Raw genomic sequence first — 21791 nt, 5'->3', positions numbered from 1 at the left:
ATTGCTCGGTCCCCACTGCTGCACTGATAGCAACGTGGCAGCACCCTGGATGCTGTGCGGAGGATGGGAGCGGGAGGGGGAGGTCACGGGGGCCCCTATGCGAAACACAACGCCGGAAAGGACAGAGGATGAATTTATCGTGACCAGCGGTCCCCGCGCTACAAGGAACCTCAAGGCTTTAAAGCTCGGGGAGACACGAACTCGAGCTCTGCTCTCAGAGCCGTATTCACTCTAAGAGTGGCGGCCAGCAGTAGGGGATTACCCGCCCGGGGCGAGGTAAGAAGACCTCCTTAGGTTTCGCTGCCCGCCGGCAGGCCGCGCGAAGCGCCTCGAGCTCGCTCCCGGGAGGCGTCACAAAGGGCCGCGGCCTGCGGAGGCCGCGCGCGCAGCTCTCCGGGGCGGAGCCGCCGGGCCCGGGGCTGGGGCTGCGCCGGGGCCGCCGAGGCTGCCAGCCGTCGCGGGTGCCCCCAGCCTCCCAGCCCCCAGATCGCCGGGGAGGGGAGGATGCGGCAGCTGCAGCCGGAGCGGCCGAGCCGAACCGCCGAGCTCCCCGGCCCCCGCCGCGGCGGAGGGGCGCCGAGCGTGGCGCGGGCCGGGCGGAGCTAGAGGCGGGCGTCTGCACCGCGTCGCGCCACCCGCGGCTCCCCGCCTCCGGCCGGGCCCGACAGCCTGTCGTGGCCGATGTCCTGACCCGCGGGCGTACCCGCAGGGTTGGCTAGGCGCCGGGCGAAGGGGAGAGGCCTGAGGAGTCCCGGCGGCGGCGGCCGCGTCCGTCCACTGGCACGGGACGCTGGTCCCGCGGGGCGCGCGCCTGGGCGCTCCTCCCTCCTGCCCCGGCTCCGCGTCACCGCGTGGTCCTCCCCCGACCCCTCCTCCCACCCACCCCGGAGGATGCGCTCCCCCGAGCCCAGCGGCACAGGCCACCGCTCCCAGAAATGCGAGCTCCCGACGCCCTTCTCCGGGACCCGAGGAGCCGGCGCCCCCGCCCTGTAGTAGGTAGGTGGCTAGGCGGGGACCAGCCCTGGCCGCCACCCGCGGCTGATGCTGCCGCTGGGGAGGGGCGGGGGGCCGGGGCCGGGACCCGCGAAACTTGCCTCCCGCCGGAGCTCGGTGCGGCGCTCGGAGGTGTTCTAATGGCGCTGGGCTCAGCACCCCCCCTGCTAACCTGACAGCCTCCTCTTGAGCTCGGGAGGCCGAGCAGTGGCGAAGGAGAGCGTGACCCTTCCCCGTCCAGCCCCTGGGCCCGGAGGGGCCCGCGCTGCTTGCAGGGGCGGGGAGGATTGATTGGTGTGAGGATTATTGGGGGATGGAGAGTGGGAGCACCGCCGAATTTTCAGCAACTCAGGTGGATAAATGTCACCGTATTTTTTCTGCCTGATGGACAGATGCCTTCTTCCTGTTTTCTCCCAATGTGCAGCCACGCAAAGAGTTATTCTAGCGGCAGGTACAAATCACTCTGGATTTTGGTGTATTTCGGAGCTAGCTGATTGATACGTGAAAGTGACGTCTCAGATTCTTATAGTCAGTCATTTCGGGCCAGTTGGAGAAGGCCCCTTTAGAAATCAGATATTCAGGAGCTAGATAAGGCTGGGGAATTCTCGTTTTGCCTACCTGGGAGCGAGCCTTCAGCTTTCGTGAAGGGATGTGTTTGGGAGCATGGCAAGTTTGATACAGGTGTAGGGAGTTTAGAATCTGCTGGAAAGATGCTCGGAGTCGGCCAGCAGAGGCAGCCTTGGGCTCAGCCTAGCTTCCAGCTAGATGTTAATACGGTTTGTACTTTTGAGAAACTGGCTATAAATTGTTTCTTCTCTCCCACGTGTAAAGTTCGTACATCAGAACGAACGATAACCTTTTGGCAAGATTATCTCTTCATAGGCTATCATTTTTAAATTTCGTATTAAGCAGTAAAGTTTAGAGTCTGGGAAAACGGATCATGGTTCGCTCCGATTTTATTAACGTATTAAGGTTGAGAGCGCCAGGAGGACAGAGACTTCCCCTTGTTCAGTCTCGTAATCCCCTGGTCTGATGCATAATAGGTGCTCATAGGTTATTTGTTGAATGAGCTGTGTTTCAGCCTTCATCTAAAGACAGTTTAGGATTAAAACATATTTGTTTACTCCATGGTGGTTGAAGTTTAACTGTATTTTTAAAATTACTTCTTTGCATAAATAGTCAAAATCAGTTATCTCAGTATTTAAGTTGAATTTTGACATTTTTAGGACCATATGTTTTCCTTCTTTAATGTGTTATTAAATAAGGTAATCCTCTCCAACTGCTAATATAAGTTAATTTCATTTTTAAGGTTGCACTTTTTTTTCTAATGGGTAATCAAACCTGTTTTAATTAAACTCTAAAACACAGTTAAAAAGTGCAACTTGTTTAAAGGAAATTTCAGGTTACTCCAAGAGTAAGAATGATTTGGTTAATAAGTGACATATTAACTTATTTTAGGGTTGATTTGTTGTGGTTGACTTAATTATAATGTATTTATTACAGGTAAAGGTGAAAATAAAACATTTAGAAGAGTCTGTGATTCCTAAATGATTCAAAAAACACAGTATAGATACACAGTATGGGTTTCCCTCAGTATATAAACATATCAGTTTTCAAGTTTGACAACCAACGTGGTTGTGAAATCGAGGGTTTGGAAGGTTTGTTCCTTTCTCCTTTTTAATTTTATGTTATCTTGAAATCATCAAGGATAACTGCATTACATTTCACTTGCTTTATTTTTGCACTGTGGTATTTCCAGTTTTGCTTTATTTTTCTGTTATGTAAGTTTTATGAGTCAGTATTAACCTTTTTTCACTTTGTTTAACAAAATTATCTGGGAATGATCCAGTCACTTATTATCTTTCCTTTTTCTTCCTTTCCTTTTTTATCATTTTAATACTCTTCACCATCCTTATTACATATTACCCCAAAGACTTATTTCCACAAAAGTGTGGTAAGCCCTAGTTTATTACTATTGCTCCTCCAGCCTGCTTGGGCTCTTCCTAGATGGTGAGGAAATAACACTTTTATGTAAGAGGTTGCAAGATTGGGCAAATCAGCAGTAGGAGGGTGCTTATGAAAAATATGTTATGATTTATTTGAACAGAGCAAAAATTCTCCCATGACATAAAGATAGCTACATTTTATGCATGTTAATTGTGTAGTCAGAGATATTGAGCAGTTAATTTACATCATTCTTCTTTGCTCATTCTAAACTTCTTAAAAGAACCCTCCCCTGCAGTTACATTAAACTCTCTTTGTTGCAGATAGCTTGATTGTGCTGGCACTCTTGGCCTTGGAATCAGTTCCTATTGTCAGAATGAAAGAGGCATTTTTCTCTCCACATCCCAGTGCACACTATCTCTGCAATTGAATGACTCACTACCTGGGTCCTGACCTCTGAGCCACTTGCCACTGAGCACCTTGCCTCCACATGCACCGCTGGAATTCAATCCTAAAACCTGGATTTACTCTAATTTTTCTATATCTTTCCTAAGGTTTTATTACCAAAACCCCTATCCCTTCCTCGCTAAATGTCACTTGCATGCGAGCGTCCTAAGGAGCTTCAGTTGTGTCCAACTCTTTGCGACCCCATGGGCTGTAGCCCTCCAGGCTCCTCTGTCCATGGGATTCTCCAGGCAAGGATACTGCAGGGGGTTGCTATGCCCTCCTTCCAGGAGAGCTTCACAACCCAGAGATGGAAACCGCATCTCCTTTGCCACCTGCATTGGCAAATGGGTTCTTTACCAGTAGCGTCTGCTGGGAAGCCCACTGAACGTTCTTACTGTCCTTTTTTAAAAAAAATCCCAATCCATAATTTTGTTATTATTTACATCCGGTAACATCCGCTCAATTCACCTATGTTAGAACGAGCATTGTTATAGTTGCAGAAAAAGTAGAGAAAAGAAATTTTATATGTCCTTGAGTTTCAAATGTGGGGAACTAGTGGATGAAGAATAATTGTTGTATACTAATCTCCCTTTAATGGTGGTATAGAACGCCAGGAACTATGACTTGTCTGCTCATAAATTTGATCAGAAGCTTATATGAGAGAAATGTTTATATAGAGAGTTGGCTGAACAAAGGCTATGATGTCCACCCATTCCCCTCCAGTTCTAGGTGTTAGGCCAGGTTTGTACTTAGTCTACTTTGTTCTGCATTCTTTGCACTCCTCCCCCCAAATTGTGCTCACAAGGAAGCATTTTATTAATAAAGACAGTCACAAGAAACCTACTCTTAAGTTACTTAAGAGATGTGGTTATTAAGATCATAGTTCATTCTACAGCTCCTATTTGAAGACTCATGCAAGAAATTTCATTCAACTCTAAATGCCAAAGAAAAGCTTTACCCCCCCTGAATAATTATTGAGTGTCCTTTTTTCTTTTCATCATGCAGAACTAGAATTAGATAATCGATTAAGTTTCCCTTTCTGCTTTGCCACTAGGAAACGCAGAGTCAAATTTGCAACTTAATTTTAATAACCCTGTAAAAACCTATGAGCTAATATTGATGATCTAACTCTCCCTTTGGTCTTGAGTTTCTGTTCTACCTTTTTTTCTTATTCTGATTTTTTTACCTAATAGAGTTTCCTGTTTTATTGAATTTATTATTTTAAGCTGACTCACAGCATCTTTTGTAGAACAAGTCAAAATATAAAACATAAAAGCAATGAATGGAAACATTTGCAGAATTGATCTTTGGATACAGTATGTTTTGATTAATAAGTTTAATAGATACCATTAAATATGCTTTGAACAAGTATTGTAGGTTTTGTATATTTGAGCTTATATGGCCAAATGGGAAACAGTGTTCTTATTTAGTTTTGCAAAGCTAAGATCTGCTTATTTTTTAACTATTAAATTTATATCTGCTATTGGCTAATTTAAAATTGGTCAAACCATTCACTTTAAGTCAGTTATTTCTGGAGTACCTGCTTTGTATATTGTTATCAGGCTAAATAGGAGATTCATTCTATTCAATTTTAAAAAAAAGCTAATATAAGCGAAAGGGTTAGGCTATATTAGCTTAACACTCACCACAATGGACCTCACATATGATCTCTTTCACATCAGTAATTTATTTGATTCATCTTTGTTTTTTGTAAATCATAGAGATTCTTCTTTGAGCTCTTATCTTAAAATTGAGAAGATTGAGCTCCCTGAGTTATTTGATCAGACTTTCTTCATTCTGGTATTTTGATAGCTACGTGTTAAGTTGGTTGACTGTAACCAGGGAAATGGTTGTTTATTTACATCTGTATAGTGTCCACTTCCGTTTCATACATTTATCACCCCTGGTCAACAAAGAGATTGGCCTTTCTTAAGGGACTATCATGGGTGCAGTCCAGGAGCCTTTGAGGTAAAAATAATCTGAATTCAGAAGTGCAACTTGAAACACTGAGAGGGGATTTGGAGAGAAAAATTTAAGTTTTTAAATAGAGACATCTCATTACGATAAACTCCATGTCTTTTTAAAAAACGTTTTAATTTTTATAGTAGGCATTACCTTCGTGTGATTCAAAAGGTACAAATGGGTAAACAGTGGGAAGGATGCCCTCTCATCCTCTTTCTTGGTTACCCGCCTCCCTTGTCCACTGGCAACCAGTGTTATCAATTAATTGAGAATCCTCCCGGAGACATTCTGTGCACACATTGATACAAGCAAACGTGAATATTCAGCCTGCTTGTTTTGTCTCCTAATCATTTCTCTGATTCTCTTCTTTCCATTCCCACTGCTCTTGTTTGGCTGCTGAGATGCTTTGGACTGTTGCCTGCACTTCACTTTCGCCTACATTTCAGCTAGTCTTCCTTTTACACATCCCTTTTCATTCTACTAAAGGATCCCAGTCTGCACAGAAGGGAGTCCAGCATGACTCAGCCTGGTCTTGTGACCCCTGAGGAATTCATCTCTTGTCCCCTGCCCCTCCCTGTCATGCATTTGGCACACAGTTTTTCTTAACTCACCTCCCCATCCCCAATCAGGGGTACTTAAAAAAAGATATCTGATGAAAGCTCGTGGTCCCATCAGACAGTAACTACACTGCTTTGCCTCTGTGTCATTGTTTACAGACCCCAAGTTCAGAATCTCTATTTTAGTAACACAGAACTGTTTGTCACTTCCTCCACATGCATTGCATATGATTTTTCTTCTCCAGGCCATTTCCTCTGCGTGGAACACTTGTCCTACTATTTTCATTAGCAGGCTACATTCAGTTCTGGTGTCATCTCTATGGACCATTCTTGGTTGAGATTCCAGAAACTCACGGAGCCTTCTATGTGTAGTGTAGCAAGTAGGCGTCCATACTGAGAACAAGCATTTCTCATCAATAGCACAACTGCCTTTCTAGTAGAAAAACAATCGTGATTTTGGATAAAGTGCTCTGAAGGGTCCAAAAATAAAAGTTGAAGATTGAAGCTTTATTTAACTAGTCATCTCTCCTCTACTGCTCATCGCCCAATGCTCAGTAAAATACATGTCCATATGATTTATTTTCTTTAGCATCCCTACCTTACTTTACTAATTCTCTTCTCAAACTTTGTGTTAACACTCATTTTTTAAAAACCTCCATATTTATTATGTCCTTGAGAGAGAGTGTGTATGCATGTGTGTGTATGTATTGCCTCTGCCTCTGTAGCTGGTACATAAAGGAGTGAAACTCTCCAAGTATGGGCTTACCCTAAAAAAATCAAAAGTGTTAACCATCAGTCCTGATAGATGACATGAACTGTCTGGAGACAGTAGCTCATCTTAAGAAGTGACTCCTCAGTATGCAAATGTGGTATTTTTCTTTCCAAGCCAGGTGATCAGAGGGTGTCCTAGGTGCTCGATTTTATTGCAGAGTGCCTGGCGTGAGGTAAATCGTTAACTGATTAACAGGGTTTAGCGGGTAAGAATTTAATAGCTTTGGTTCAGCACTGTTCGGGTAGACTCCTCTGACTAGTGGATGATTCTGATCATCAACCACGCTAGCCATGTAGAAAACAGGGAAAGTTTGTGAGACTGCTCCGTAGGTGTGAGATCCCTTGAAAGCTTTCATTTTCCTTCTGTAATTCTGACCTCACTAAGGAAACATCCCTGGTGGCATTGATGGTAAAGAATCTGCCTGCAATGCAGGGGACCCAAGTTCGATCCCTCGGTCGGGAATGATCCCCTGGAGAAGAGAATGGCATCCCACTCCAGTATTCTTGCCTGGAGAATTCCATGCACAGAGAAGCCTGGCAGGCTATACAGTCCATGTTGTTGCACAGAATCAGACACGACTGAGCAACCTACACACATGTAGAAGCAAACATCAGATTTACTGCTTTGGGTTCCCAGACATGTTGATGTGGGAAATTGAGTGTCTCGAGTACCATTAATGACTGTGCCAGCCTTCAGGTAAGTACAGCCCCTGCTGTGTGGTATAAAGCCCAGTTGCAGGCTGTTAGTCTGTTGGGAGAGCCTGCTCAGTCCTTATGGCCCCAGGTGTTTACAGCTGAACCTTCAGCCCTGGGTCCTGGTGATTCCCCTGAGGTACTTGCCTATCTATAGGCTCCCACTGAAACAGCTAGTTAGCAACCCTCTGGTATATTCTAAAATACTTTCAATTGAACACGCTGTAGCAAGCATTCTAGGAAGGAATCATTTGAGTCCATTTGGGCTGCTATAATGAAATTCCATAGACTGGGTGGCTTATAAGCAGCAGAAATTTATTACAGTTCTGGAGGCTGGAAGTTGGAGATCAGGGTGCCAACATGATTAGGTTCTAGTGAGAGGCCTCTTTGAGTTGTAGACTCAGGGGCTTCTTATTTGTGTCCTCACATGATGGAAGGGGCTGGTCATCTCTCTGGGCTTCCTTTGTGAGCATGCTAATCCCATGAGGGAGGAACCCTCATGACCTAATCACCTTCTCAATGCCCTGCCTCTCACCATCACCTAGAACATTAGGTTTTCAGTGTATGAATTTGGGGGTGGGGATGGGGACATAAACAATTTACATAGTGGGAATAGAAAGCTCACGAAACAGGAACTACAAATGGCCAAAACGTGAAAAAATATTCACCTTCACTGCATCAAAGAAATGCAGATTATAATTAGATTGTAGAAGTCCATAGCAATGATGAAGTTGGGTCATTTCCCTTTTCACAGGTGGTAAGAGGTAATATGGGGGTATTATGCCTTTGATGGAGAGCAGTTCAGCTCATAGACTCCGCTGGCTCCTGTGATTCTGTTCTGTTGCTGTTTACTTGCTAAGTCGTGTCCGACTCTGCGACCCTATGGACCGTAGCCCACCAGGCTCCTATGTTCGTGGGATTTTCCAGGCAAGAATACTGGAATGGATTGCCATGATTCTGTTCTGAGTACATCCTTAAAAAAATCAGAGATGAAGCTTAGTTTCAGTGATAAGCACATTGTCTCTGGGAGGCAGGTGGTATGGTAATGGGTTAGGAGTGAGGATGCTGGAGCCAGTTACCTGGCTTAAAGTTCTTTTTCACTGTTTATCAGGTAGGTGAACTTAGGCAAGTTAATTTCTCTTTGATTTTCTCATCTGTGAAATGAAGATAATAATAGTATCCACCTCTCATGCGTATTGAGAGCTAATAAGTTAATATATATAAAGTACTTGAGATTCTGTCACAGGATAAGCAACTATGTATTAGTTATTAGCAAGGTTGATATTGTAAAAATTGTAGTTTTTTAAAGAGATAGTATACCAAACTCTATATACAAAAGACCCTAATTTGCTTAATAAATGCAGCTGCATAGCAGAAAAGACAGGTGACAAAATATTGAGACTTTTGTCCCCAGTAATGGTATATAGCAATTTCCATTTTTATATTTTTTTTTCATTTTCACATTTTATTTGTGAAATATTTCACATTTATTTATCATAAGTATTACAATGATAATTGTTACAAATAATTGAAATTAATATATCATAGGACTTATATTCTTGAGTTTTCTTTATAAAATGCATATTCATTTTGACATATTTTACTTTCTCTTCCTCTTTTCAAAGCTGCTAATATTTCACTTCCTCCACATGTTCACCCACACGCCATCTGCTTGATATTTTCTTGCATTTAGCTTGCTTGCTTGTTTTATGTATAGATCAGCCTCAAGGCTAGTTCTTCAAGAATAAGTAGACCAAGTGAAATGATTTATGAGATATTCATGGTGGTGGCTTTCTCATGGAAACTTAAGCCAGGGAATGCTGCTTAGGCAATGATGGCATTGTATCCTGGCATTATATCATCTGCACATTTTGGGCACCCAACCTGATCCCCCTAGCCCCACCTGCATACACTCAGCAAGTCAGTGGGATCAGAAGGCTTCTCAGTAACCCTTCTGACTGCCTGCTCTATCTGAATTTCCTCATACATTTCTTCCTTGAAAGCCAGTATTCTGTACCAGGTTGATACTTAATTCCATCAACACTTCCTAGGACGTCTACTCTACCCCTAATTTCATTTTCTTTCGGCGCTTAATGATTTGTACTACAAATCAAATACAGATTTGCTTTAGAGTTTATAGCTCAGCCCAGTGACTCAGCAGTAAAGAACCCGCCTGCAATGCAGGAGACCTAGGTTTGATTCCTGGATTGGGAAGATCCCCTGGAGAAGGGAATTGCTTCCCACTCCAGTATTCTTGCCTGGAGAATTCCATGGACAGAGGAGCCTGGTGGGCTACAGTCCATGGGGTCACAAAGAGTTGGACACGACTGAGCACCTAACACTTTCACTTTGCTTTATAGCTTAGCTCGACATTTCTGCATAGAATATGGTACAGGATAGCATAAATGTGTGTAAGAAACCTAGCCACATGAGTCTGTTAGACTAAAATCGCTGAAGTATGGTATGAGGGGCATAATACATGGTGATGCTACATTTTCAAAACTCCCTTTTTGTTGAGAATTTTCCTCGATAATCAGGTGAGTTCTTAGTCCACGACTCAATAAAGTATGCTTGAATTACCTCCTGGGTACAAATGTTAACTGTGTGAGTTTTCTGCTCTAATATTCAAAATAATATTTACCAATGCTCTCAATTGCATGTACAGATTTCCCTTAAAGTATAAGGGAAAGTGGCAGAATAGACATGATGGGGAAGTCATATTTTTGATGCAGTATCCTTTTGGAACAGTTGGAGTATGTAAGATTTAAGACAAGTGAGTTGGTTTCCTAGGGCTGCTCTGACAAGTACCAAAAACTGGGTAGCCTAAAACAACAGGAATTCATTGTTTCACAATTCTGGAAGGTAGAAATCTAAAATCAGGTTGTCAGGGCTTAGATCTCTCCGAAACTTGTAGAGGGATCCTTTCTTGCTTCTTCTGGCTTCTGGTGATTCACTGGCTGCCTTTAGCGTTCCTTGGCTTATTGCTGCCTAACTCTGATCTCTGTTCACGTGGTGGTATCCCTGTGTGTCTAGATCTTCATATGGCCATCTTCTTATACAGACGTCAGTCATTAGAGGCCCACAGTACTCATAAGATCTCATCTCAACTGAACATAACTGCAATGACCCTCTTTCCAAATAAGGTCATATCCTAGAGTACAGTGGATGCAACTTCACTGTATTTGGGGGGATTGTGGGGTGTGCAGTGATGCAGTTCAACCCCTAATGATAAATAATATCAAAATCCATGGACAGAGGAGCCTGGAGGGCTACAGTCTGTGGGGTCACAAAGAGTCGGACTTGAGTAACACTCACTTTTTTTTTTTCCTTTGTAGTATTCCTGAAAGTTTTCTTTCTTTCTTTCTTTTTTTATTAGTTGGAGGCTAATTACTTTACAACATTGCAGTGGGTTTTGTCATACATTGAAATGAATTAGCCATGGATTTACATGTATTCCCCATCCCGGTCCTCCCTATCACCTCCCTCTCCACCCGATCCCTCTGGGTCTCCCCAGTGCACCAGGCCCGAGCACTTGTCTCATGCACCCAACCCGGGCTGGTGATCTGTTTCACCCTAGATAATATACATGTTTCGATGCTGTTCTCTTGAAACATCCCACCCTCGCCTTCTCCCACAGAGTCCACAAGTCTGTTCTATACATCTGAGTCTCTTTTTCTGTTTTGCATATAGGGTTATCGTTACCATCTTTCTAAATTCCATATATATGTGTTAGTATACTGTAATGGTCTTTATCTTTCTGGCTTACTTCGCTCTGTATAATGGGCTCCAGTTTCACCCATCTCATTAGAACTGATTCAAACGAATTCTTTTTAATGGCTGAGTAATATTCCATGGTGTATACGTACCACAGCTTCCTCATCCATTCGTCTGCTGATGGGCATCTAGGTTGCTTCCATGTCCTGGCTATTATAAACAGTGCTGCGATGAACACTGGGGTGCACGTGTCTCTTTCAGATCTGGTTTCCTCAGTGTGTATGCCCAGAAGTGGGATTGCTGGGTCATATGGCAGTTCTATTTCCAGCTTTTTAAGAAATCTCCACACTGTTTTCCATAGTGGCTGTACTAATTTGCATTCCCACCAACAGTGTAAGAGGGTTCCCTTTTCTCCACACCCTCTCCAGCATTTATTGCTTGTAGACTTTTGGATAGCAGCCATCCTGACTGGCGTGTAATGGTACCTCATTGTGGTTTTGATTTGCATTTCTCTGATAATGAGCGATGTTGAGCATCTTTTCATGTGTTTTTTTGCCATCTGTATGTCTTCCCGGGTGAAATGTCTGTTTAGTTCTTTGGCCCATTTTTTGATTGGGTCATTTATTTTTCTGGAGTTGAGCTGAGGAGTTGCTTGTATATTTTTGAGATTAGTCCTTTGTCTGTTGCTTCGTTTGCTATTATTTTCTCCCAATCTGAGGGCTGTCTTTTCACCTTGCTTATAGTTTCCTTTGTTGTGCAAAAGCTTTAAAGTTTCATTAGGTCCCATTTGTTTATTTTTGCTTTTGTTTCTAAAATTCTGGGATGTGGGTCATAGAGGATCCTGCTGTGATTTATGTCAGAGAGTAACACTCACTTTTGAACTTCCCTGGTAGCTCAGATGGTAAAGAATCTCCCTGCAGTGTGGGAGGGACCCTGGTTCGATCCCTGAGTTGGGAAGATCCCCTGGAGAAGAGAATGGCTACCAACTCCTGTGTTCTTGCCTGGAGAATCCCATGGACAGAGGAGCCTGGCAGGCTACAGTCAGTCCATGGTTTTGCAAAGAGTTGGACATGACTGAGCAACTAACACACACAGATGGATGAATGTACCAAGATGTACATAAGTCTCGCTTGGTGTTAAGTGATGTCTTCTTATAGTTAAACTTTCACAGCCATGCACATTGGTCATGGGATAAAAGAACTGGAACGAAGGGATGCTTTCTTGGCTGTTTTTGTTAAATGACTGCTTTTGTCTCTGGGCTTTGGTATTCCTGACCTTGGTAGAATTATGCCTGTGGATAGTAATATGTACTATGTGGCTTTGATCTTCTTGGTAAAAATCCACAAAGTAATTTGTGGATCAGGATACTTCTAAAGGTGTGTTGACTTTGTTTTTGTTGTTGTGGTACTACTGTATGTGAAAATGAAAGTGTTAGTCACTCAGTTGTGTCCTACTCTTTGCAACCCCATGGACTATAGCCCATCAGGCTCCTCTGTCCATGGGATTCTCCAGGCAAGAATACTGGAGTGGATTGCCACTCCCTTCTCCAGGGGATCCTCCTGACCCAGGGACTGAACCCAGGTCTCCTGCATTGCAGGCAGATTGTTCACCATCTGAGCCACCAAGGAATCCCGATACCACTGTCTAACAACAGCCAAAGCTTAGTGTCTCAGAATCACAAATATTTATTTCACATTCATGAATCTGCAGGTTGGCAACCATTGACTGGGTCCAGAAGGGCTGGGCTGGGCTCCAAAGCTGAGGCAGGAGTTCAGGTCTGTTCCACAGGTCTTCATCCTGGGACCCGTGTGGAAGAAGGAAAAGTAGCTACCTGGGATGTACTTTACTGATAGCAGAAACTTGCAGGCCTCTTAGAGCCTTGTGTTGAAATGGGTACAGTGTCCTCAGTCTGTTGATTAAGACAAGCCACATAGCCAATTGGCTTAGAGCGGAATGCCCTGTATGCTAGTGCAGAGCACCCCTGAATGTCATAGCGGAAGCTGTGCGTGTCTGTAACTGTTACAAGGAAGGAGTACATAATTGAGGACAACAATCCAGTCTGGCCAAATCCCCACGGGCCCTTTTCCTTTGGAATTCTTCAAGAATTTTTATATCAAACAACTGAATAAACCTTTAAAGTATACTTAAACCATAGACTTGGTTTCTTAACCAGATCTCTTGGAAAAATTAGTATTGACTACTATATGCATAATTTTTTTCTTGAAGAAGAGGTCACAGAACCTCCCAATGCTGGTCTAACTTTGGGTTGGGCAGATTTCCGGCCCTGAAGACACTTTTCACCCTGCCTTCTTCCTGAAGGCATGTTTGCGTTTTTACCACATTTTGTACTGTGCTAACCAAAGCGGTACAGGCTTCTCTCCATCTTTGTCTCATATATCTGAAAGGAAGGTGGAATTTCAGTCTTCTTGAGCATGCTGTGGTGGAGAACTTTTTCGTTAAGGATTTTTCATTAAGGATTAAGGATTCATTAAGGATTTCTGGATTACAAATGTGACTGTCCGTTGTGTAGCACTGTTGAACTACCATCATGAACGGTTGTTTTGGTCATGTCTCACTTCACACACCTCCCTGCGAACACTGGCCCATGTGACCTGGCCCTTTCCTTTGGCTTGCTACTTCTCTGTGTGAAACAAGTTTTATTTGGCACGACTTTTTATTGTATCCCTTTTTTGCTGATTATTTTATTTATGTCAGTTTTATTTCCTTGTTAAAAATTGAAGTTTTCTTAGTGTATTGAGTCCTCTTTATGTGCATAGGTTTCAGATGTATGGTCCAGTGGTAGGCATAAAACAGGCTCTTTATAAATGCTTCGTCACTGAAGAGATGGCTTGTCAGTATGTGACAAGGGACAGTTTTGGAGTAAGTGTAAATTGTTTATTGCCACTTGTATATTTATATTGTATGCTTACTTATATGTAAATATACTGAAAGCATATTAAAAAGTGATAAATCAATTATTTTTTAATTTTCACATGTATGAGTGTATGCCAGTGTATTTTGCAGATGGCATTCTGTTGCCAATACCGTCCACATGAAAACAAAGAAGCATGTGGCTTTCCCTTAGTAGAATGGCCGTTTACCTGGTAAAGTGAGCATTATGTCTCTTGATTGTCTCAAAAGACACCCACATTTAATTCTTGAAAACTAATGCTTACAGCCTATAGGTTCTTTGTAAAGGCATTTCATTTATTACATCCTCCATCTTTCAAATTTTATTGGTTTTGTTTGTGTCAGTTAACCCTGATTCAGATTCATCTAACAGATAGCTCCCACCTGATAATAGTAATAATAATAAGAAGAAATAGACATAGTAACCACTGCCCATGCTTATTCCTGTCCTAAAATTCAAGGAGTTGGGGTATGATGCAAGACCAGGACCCCTGCAGTAGTGATGGCATTTGCTGTGAGCAAAGGCAGCTGATGCAGTGAATGATGTTGGTGCCTGCTCTTTGGAAGGCCTACTCTTTGGGGAATAGGCTTGAGTTCTATACTAGTAGATAGAGACTCCAGAAGACTCTTTCCTTTTGGGCCAGGGCTAGAAAGATAACTGCAAAAAAAAAAAAAAAAAAGCAAATAGGCCAGAGATCCCAGGATTTTAGTAGTGGATCTGTCTAATAATATTAAAATGAATGCCAGAAGTAATTGAAGACAAATTTTTCTTCCTGTGTCATTTTTTTGTAAAAAATAATATCTATTTATTTACTTGGCTGTATCAGGTCTTAGTTGGACACATGGGATCCTTTGTTGCATGGACTCGCTAATCGTGGCACCCAGGCTGAGTTGACTCTCTAGTTGGGGCATGCAGGCTGAGTTGCTCCGCAGCATGTGGGATCCCAGTTCTCTGACCAGGGATGGAACCTGCATCCTCTACATTGCAAGGCAGATTCTTAACCACTGGACCACTAGGGAAATCCCTCACTTATTTGTTTGTTGCTGATGTTTGGAGCCTGCCACCTTTGGACTCATCTTAGAGATGAGCTGAAGTGATCTTCCAGTGCTGAAGCAATAATAGGGGGTGTCCCTAGAAATCCCCTCGTGACATTGCAGGCATCAGATATATTTTTTCCTAACTTTTGTGGGTTTTGGACACTCATATGCCTGGAGCAGACACCCAATAAATAGTGACTGATGGTGAGAAAGAGAAAGTTTTCTGGTTGAGACATGAAATCAGCAGAGTAGACTCTGTTCTGTTTTCATTGTCTCCAATAACTTTTTACATGACTTTCTGTATATGTTCCCCATTTAATTTGTGTTTGTGTACAGAGAGAAAACTGTTTAAGACTAAATAGTTATATCTTTTTAAGTATTAATGAGAAAATGCATGCAATATATTAAAGACCTTTGGTAGAAGTTTTATAAAATCATAACTTTTAGTTCTAAAAAGAATCATCAGTTTTAGTCCCTAAGGGGAAAAAAAAAGGTACTTTTGTAACTTAAAATCCATAAGGACATTTTTTTAAAAGATCAAAATTCCATTTTTAAATTCTGATGCTGTGTGTTTACTAATTTCAGTGGAGAAATAATTGGATTGCAGACAATTACTTTTCATAACCACAGAAACAAAAAATATGCCAACTGCTAAGGGATATATTTCTGGCATAGTCAGTTATACCATTACTTCAGTCCTTAATATTTAAGAGGTATTTTACTTAATTTAATGAAGTAAGGGAATGTGCATTCCAGTTAGCTTTTTAAAAGCAGTAAATGTTTATTAAATAGGTGAACATGTTTAGTGTAGTGCATTTATTAATGAATAGCAATGACTAACTTGAATGTGGCTCAGAATCAATGTCCTAAAGGATGAATGACAAGAATGTTGGTGTTCACTCTTTTCTTCTTTTTAATGGTGGGTAGAACCAACTGCCAGGAAGAATCAGGCAACTGATGTGAAAATTCTGTGCAGTGTCGCAGCCTCACATTAGAGATCCATTATGAATGGTTCTGAGTTTGGTGTCAGACAAAGCTGATCATTCTGTCTCCAACTCTTATGGCTGTTTGACCTTGAATAAATGTTTTAACCTTTCTGAATTTCAGATTCTTTATCTAAAAGGGATTGAGAAAATGAACTCTCATAGAATCATAAAGATTAAACTGTGTGTATGATAGCATTGAACAAAAAAATCTGGTGCATATGGTTAATGTTCAGTAAATGTTTTGACTGTTGCTGCTTGCTCTTATCTCGACATTCTCCTGGGCTGCCTGGCTTGAGTTAATTCATGATCTAACCTGTCTGTTTAGGGGCAAATTTGAATCTAACTCTGCAGGCGCTGATGAAGATAGGTGTAATTTTCATGAACACAGGAATATTTGGGCTTGTTGAAATCTCAGTGGAGGGAATTTTCTGTTCCATGGGGTGCTAGACTCGATAAACACCTCTTGGACATGTTTCATCTCTAGACCAACCATTTCGCAGAAAAGGAAACTGGAAGTTAGAGAAATTGAGGAACTTGCTCAAGGCTCTATACCTTGGAAAGGCTGGAGTCTGGATTCCACTGGGGTCTGTCCAGCTTCAAAGGTGCCTGCCAGCTAAGTCACTTTAGTCGTATCTGACTCTTTGTGATCTTATGGACAGTAACCTGTCACACTCCTCTTTCATGAGATTTTCTGAGCAAGAATGCTAGAGTGGGTTGCCATGCCCTCCTCCAGGGGATCTTCCCGACCTACAGATCAACCTGCATCTCTTAGCTCTCCTGCATCAACGGAGGGTTCTTTACCACTCGCGCCACCTGGGAGGCCACTTTAAAGGTGCTGTGCTGCCTTAATATGAGTCAGAGGGCTTAGTCAGGTAAAGCACAGAGAATCCTGAAAACAGAACTACTCAGGTATGTGAAGTTTGTAAAATCTCAGCTTTGAAGGAATTTTTGACATGAAAAATTTTTGTTAAAAATTAATTAAAAATATTAGTCTATCCATGTGTTGGCTTCTGCCATACATCAGCATGAATCAACCACAGGTATACATATGCCCCCTCCCCCTATGAAATTATTTTGATCTCATTTCACCTATAGCTAAACTTGTGGTGCTATAAGCATCTGAGCATTTGTTGTGTCTTCTAATAAACTTGTGTTTGAGAATTTATTATTATAAACTATTCACTTATGACTTACCTGTTATAAGTTACTTGTCTTTTGGCATTATATTGATTCTTGAAACCTGGGAATTTAGATATTGAACTACCTGTGATCAGTTACTTTCCTTTAAGGCATTACATCACCTTCATAAAATTGTGTTAAATGGGTTATATTATTTATCAGCTTCATCTCAGCATTATAAAAAGGTCATATTATAAAATACTTATATACAATTGACCATTGGAAACTGTGAGAGTTGGGGTGCTGACTCTCCGTGTAGTTAAAAAAAAATGTGTGTAACTTGCAGTGGGCTCTTTGTATGTGCAGTTCTTTTGTATTTTCAGATCATGTGATACTATAGTATATTTACTGAAAAAATCTGAGTGTAGGTGGACTCACGAAGTGCAAACCCCTGTTGTTCAAAGGTCAGCTGTATTTATCAGGTGAGGGGTGTTGATGTTTGGTAGAATTGAGATCTACCAGTCCACAGCCACCCCCCAAAGTGGTCCAGCTTGTGCTGTCATCTCTGGAGATTAGGAAGCTGCTTTCTCTGAAGGCTGCTGTTTGCATCAAGCCCTTATGTTGAGTCAAGACACCTCTCTCTCAGGACCCAGTGCCCTTATGTTGAGTCAAGACACCTCTCTCTCAGTACCCAGTGCCTGGTTCTAGGTAGACCCTTGAGGGTCTGTTGGTACAAGCTTAAATCCTCCACCAAATAGGATCCTTGAGATATTTGACAATAACTGTCCTTTCCTCTAGGGCTTCCCAGCTGGCTCAGTGGTTAAGAACCCACCTGCCAATGCAGGAGATGCAGGAGACTCTGGTTCAACCTCTGGGTCGGGAAGATCCCCTGGAAGAGGAAATGGCAACCTGCTCCAGTATTCTTGCCTGGGAAATTCCTTTCCTGACAACTCCTCTTTCACATCCTTTCCTCTCAACTCTTTTCATGCTAAACCTGACCAGCTCCTTTGACTAATATTCTTAAAATTTTGTGGCTCAGATGGTCAAGAATCTGCCTGCAATGAGGGAGACCTAGGTTCGATCCCTGGGTTGGGAAAATCCCTTGGAGAAGAGCATGGCGACCCACTCCAGTATCCTTGCCTAGAGAATCCCCATGGACAGAGGAGCCTGGCGGGCTACAGTCCATGGGGTCACAAAGAGTCAGACACGACTGAGCGACTAAGCACACAGCACAGCTTAAAGTTTAGTTTTGGGTTATTTAATCATTCTAGTTGTTCCAGTTTCCTTCTATTTCTCCTGTATGAGGAGATCCAGAGCTAAATGCAATAGTCATGATATATTATAACCCTCAAAAAGGGTGAGACAGACCATCATAGTCTTTTTTATTCTGGGTTGACTGCATTAGTTTTTTATTTTTTGGCCTAGGTGGGTGTGGGGAGGTGTTGTGAAGCAGTGGAATCACATCACTGGGTGTGTGAATCTTACTGTCACCCCAAATGTGATATATGCCTGTCCTATTTATTTGTGCTAATGCTAGGTTCTACCTCTCCCAGTTGTAGAGCCCTCAGTTGATCTACAGACAGCTGACATCTGTCTGAATTGAAATGCTGTTATCCAAGATGTTATTTATCTATTCAAAAGTCTATCAAGCACATATTTTCATTCAAGTCATTGGTAAATTTATTAATGAGGACAAGGCATTAAGCTGTTAATATCCTCCCTCTAGGTTGAAGTGGGAGGTCTGCTCCCAGCTCCAGATAGAGGCCAGGCAGTTGGTGAGCACATGCCTCTTGGTATAGTGACTCAGTGCTTTCTGTAATCAATCCAATCATGGGGGCATTCATTCATGTCTAGGCCACATTCTCAATCTTATTCATAAGCAGATCAAGAGAAACTTACCAAGTGCCTTATAAGTACAGTTACACTCTGTTTGCCTCATTTCCTTGTTGCACTAGAATAGTAACTGTGTACAAGAGGGAAATTAGGTCAGTACAGTTTGGCTGGGCCCCATTCGGGAACTTCCTTCTCTCTACCAGCCCTCCGTGTCCACCGTACCAGACCACCAGGCCTCCTTGAGTACCATGCATTCCCTGCCAGTGGCTTGTACATCCTCATTCTGCCTACTGAGACCAGCCTCTTCTGCATTCAGCATCAAATTCTTGCTCCTCCCTCGCAGTCTGGCTCTGGCCCCAGACTCCCCTTCCCTTCCTGGCGGAGTAGTTGCTTCCCCTCTGTGCTGTGTGGTTCCTTGTACCACCAGTATCAGACTGCTTGCCACTTGCCTTACCACCTGATGGATGTCAGTTGCCTGTCTCACCTGAGCGTCCTGGCCTGTGAACGCAGTCTTCCTCTTTGTATCTCCAGTGGGGTACTTGGTCCCTGGGAGATGCTTCAAAAAGGGATCTGCTTGTTTGTTGTTGTCTGCTGAATGGTTGATTTTCTGTGAACATCGTGGATCCCAGGGTTCACGGCCTCCTCTTCTAAGTCCTTCCCAAGCTGCCTTTAAGTATCACGTCTGAAAGTTTTGCTGGGGATTCGTATGATGTTCTCCAGTGTGTAATTTGCATACTCCCTTTTCTAACTTTTGTTGAAAATTAAAATGTATTTGCATCTTGTTAGGCTTTTGACCTTTCCCACATATTCAGCAATTCCTGACCCTGCCAGTGATGCGTTAGAAATCTTATTTGCACATTCTCTTCCTAGAGGGAACTTACAAAGTGACTGTCAAGCCCAGAGGTGGATCTTTAATCTTTAGAGTATCAAGAAGATTTGATGAAATCTCTGTACTCATTTTGGGTAAGAGATCACTGATACCCACACTTGTTTAGTTCTTTTCAAATCTAATTTCAGTTCCCTTGACAAAAAATAATGGAATAGGAGTTGGTGAGGTCTCCATTTTGCCATCCACTGGCTTTGTCCCATTCAAGTGGTAGACCTCTAGCCTGTCCTTGATCATCACCTTGATTCTAGTTTAACTTCGTAGTTCTTTGTTGCTATTAAGTTCTGTTTTGTTTCTGTGACACACATTTGTTTATCTGGGAATGTTATCTCCTAGATGTTTCCCTTATAAGTTTACAGCATGCTTTTGTTCTAAGTCTTTCTTCCCAGATTTCTTGTTAGGGTATTCAAGTTTCTGACCTTTGTTTAACACCTATATTTCTGAATACCCTTTGTGTTTAGATGACAGTACAGCTTTGAGAAGGACTGAATTTTTGTCGTATTTCAGCATAAGTGTAAGTATTTTCTAGGAGGAAATGTTTGCATAGAAAAGTACATTTTGGCCTGTTCCTTATATGGCCAAGCCTTACAGCGTGTTGTTGTCATTATTTCATTTGTATAATAGGAAACATGTTTTGGGAAAACAGCTGATGGACATTATGTGTGCTCTGGTGTTTCCTAGTCCCCACTGGTCATACCCGAATGAGCAAGGAGCTGCAGTGTGTTCGGTGCGGAGCCAGAAAGCCACCCTGGGCTGTGTGGGTCCACACTGGTTCGGTGGAGTTAGGGAGTCTGATAGCTCTGTCCTTAAGTTCCTTCTAAGTGGCGTCACGGGGAGCATCAGACATTTGTTGGTGATGCAGAAAATACTTTGTCTTTAACACAGCTCTTACGGGGTTAAGGGTTTTGTATATGTCATTTTTTAAAAAATAATGAACTAAATTTAAAATGAGTGTACTGATTTAAGGTCACAAAAAGAAATATTTAGGTAGAAGATACATCTTGTACTCTCTCATAGCATTCTTCTTGGTCTGTAATGCACCCTGAAAGCAGGAGGCTCTTGTAATTCAGTGTTTGGATGAGTCTAGGGTTTATTGATGTGAGGAGAAACTCAACATTAAATGGAAGAAGGGCTTTTAAGAAGCCCATTATAACCACTTACAATGGAGAATGTAGTTCCCATTAAAGATTGATTTAAGGAGCTCTGGTTCTTCGGTGAAGCATGAAGACTGCCGGGTGGTGCTCTGTGCAAATCATTTTTATGGCATCCTTTGCCGATCTCTTCCTGGTTAATCTGTTGGTGTGTCCGTACCTGAAAGGGCTGCATCCATCTGGTTTAAGAAATAGATCAGTTCCCAGAAATTTAAAAGAAATGGAAGATTTGGATTTTTTTTATCTGTTGAATAGAAAATGGAAAAAGAACTCCTCTAGTTCTAAACAGACACAGCAGCACCAGATGTCAGTTCTTGGATCATTTAATCTTTTTTTTTTCCTTGTATTTATTTTTGTCAATATTTTTCTACTAGAACCAAATATTAGTTTCTGGCTCAGCTTGCAATATAAAAATTTTCCAATTAGGTAGTTATGGCTTCATTTTTATTCATGAGGGGAAATCTAATAAATAGAGATCATCACATATGATGGCATGCAGAAGCGAGACTTTAAAATAAACTACCTGGCCTAGGGCAGGGCAGAGAGCCAGGGTTCTAATTCTTTCTGGAGTTCCAGAGGGGCTGGCTTGAACCTACAGTCCCCATTTCCAAATAATAATTTTATATGTATATATATATATGTGTGTGTGTGTGTGTGTGTGTGTGTGTGTGTATATTTGCCAAACTAAGCAGGGGTTGAACCCATGCCCCCTGCAGTGGAGGCACAGAATCTTAACCACTGGACCACCAGGGAAGTCCCCAAATAACTGTTACTTTGGGAGGAATCT

General features: G+C 42.3%; 1 protein-coding gene across 5 annotated transcripts in view; it reads left to right on the top strand.

The window, feature by feature from the left end:
* The first annotated feature begins 70 nt into the window (after positions 1 to 70).
* The window catches only part of NCOA7 (nuclear receptor coactivator 7), a 151905-nt gene continuing 130184 nt past the window's right edge, over positions 71 to 21791 (top strand). For 2 of the 5 annotated variants that reach the window (XM_020878927.2, XM_020878924.2), the window contains exon 1: positions 908 to 996. The gene's annotated coding sequence lies outside the window, so the exon portion shown is untranslated. Of the gene's footprint in view, positions 277 to 764; positions 997 to 21791 lie in introns of those variants that run through there. The other 3 variants (XM_020878926.2, XM_020878928.2, XM_020878925.2) reach the window with 3 other exon arrangements.

The sequence above is a fragment of the Odocoileus virginianus genome, chromosome 19 (genome assembly GCF_023699985.2).
Source record: "Odocoileus virginianus isolate 20LAN1187 ecotype Illinois chromosome 19, Ovbor_1.2, whole genome shotgun sequence".
Classification (NCBI taxonomy): Eukaryota; Metazoa; Chordata; class Mammalia; order Artiodactyla; family Cervidae; genus Odocoileus; species Odocoileus virginianus.
This window is presented reverse-complemented; position numbering and strand designations above follow the sequence as displayed.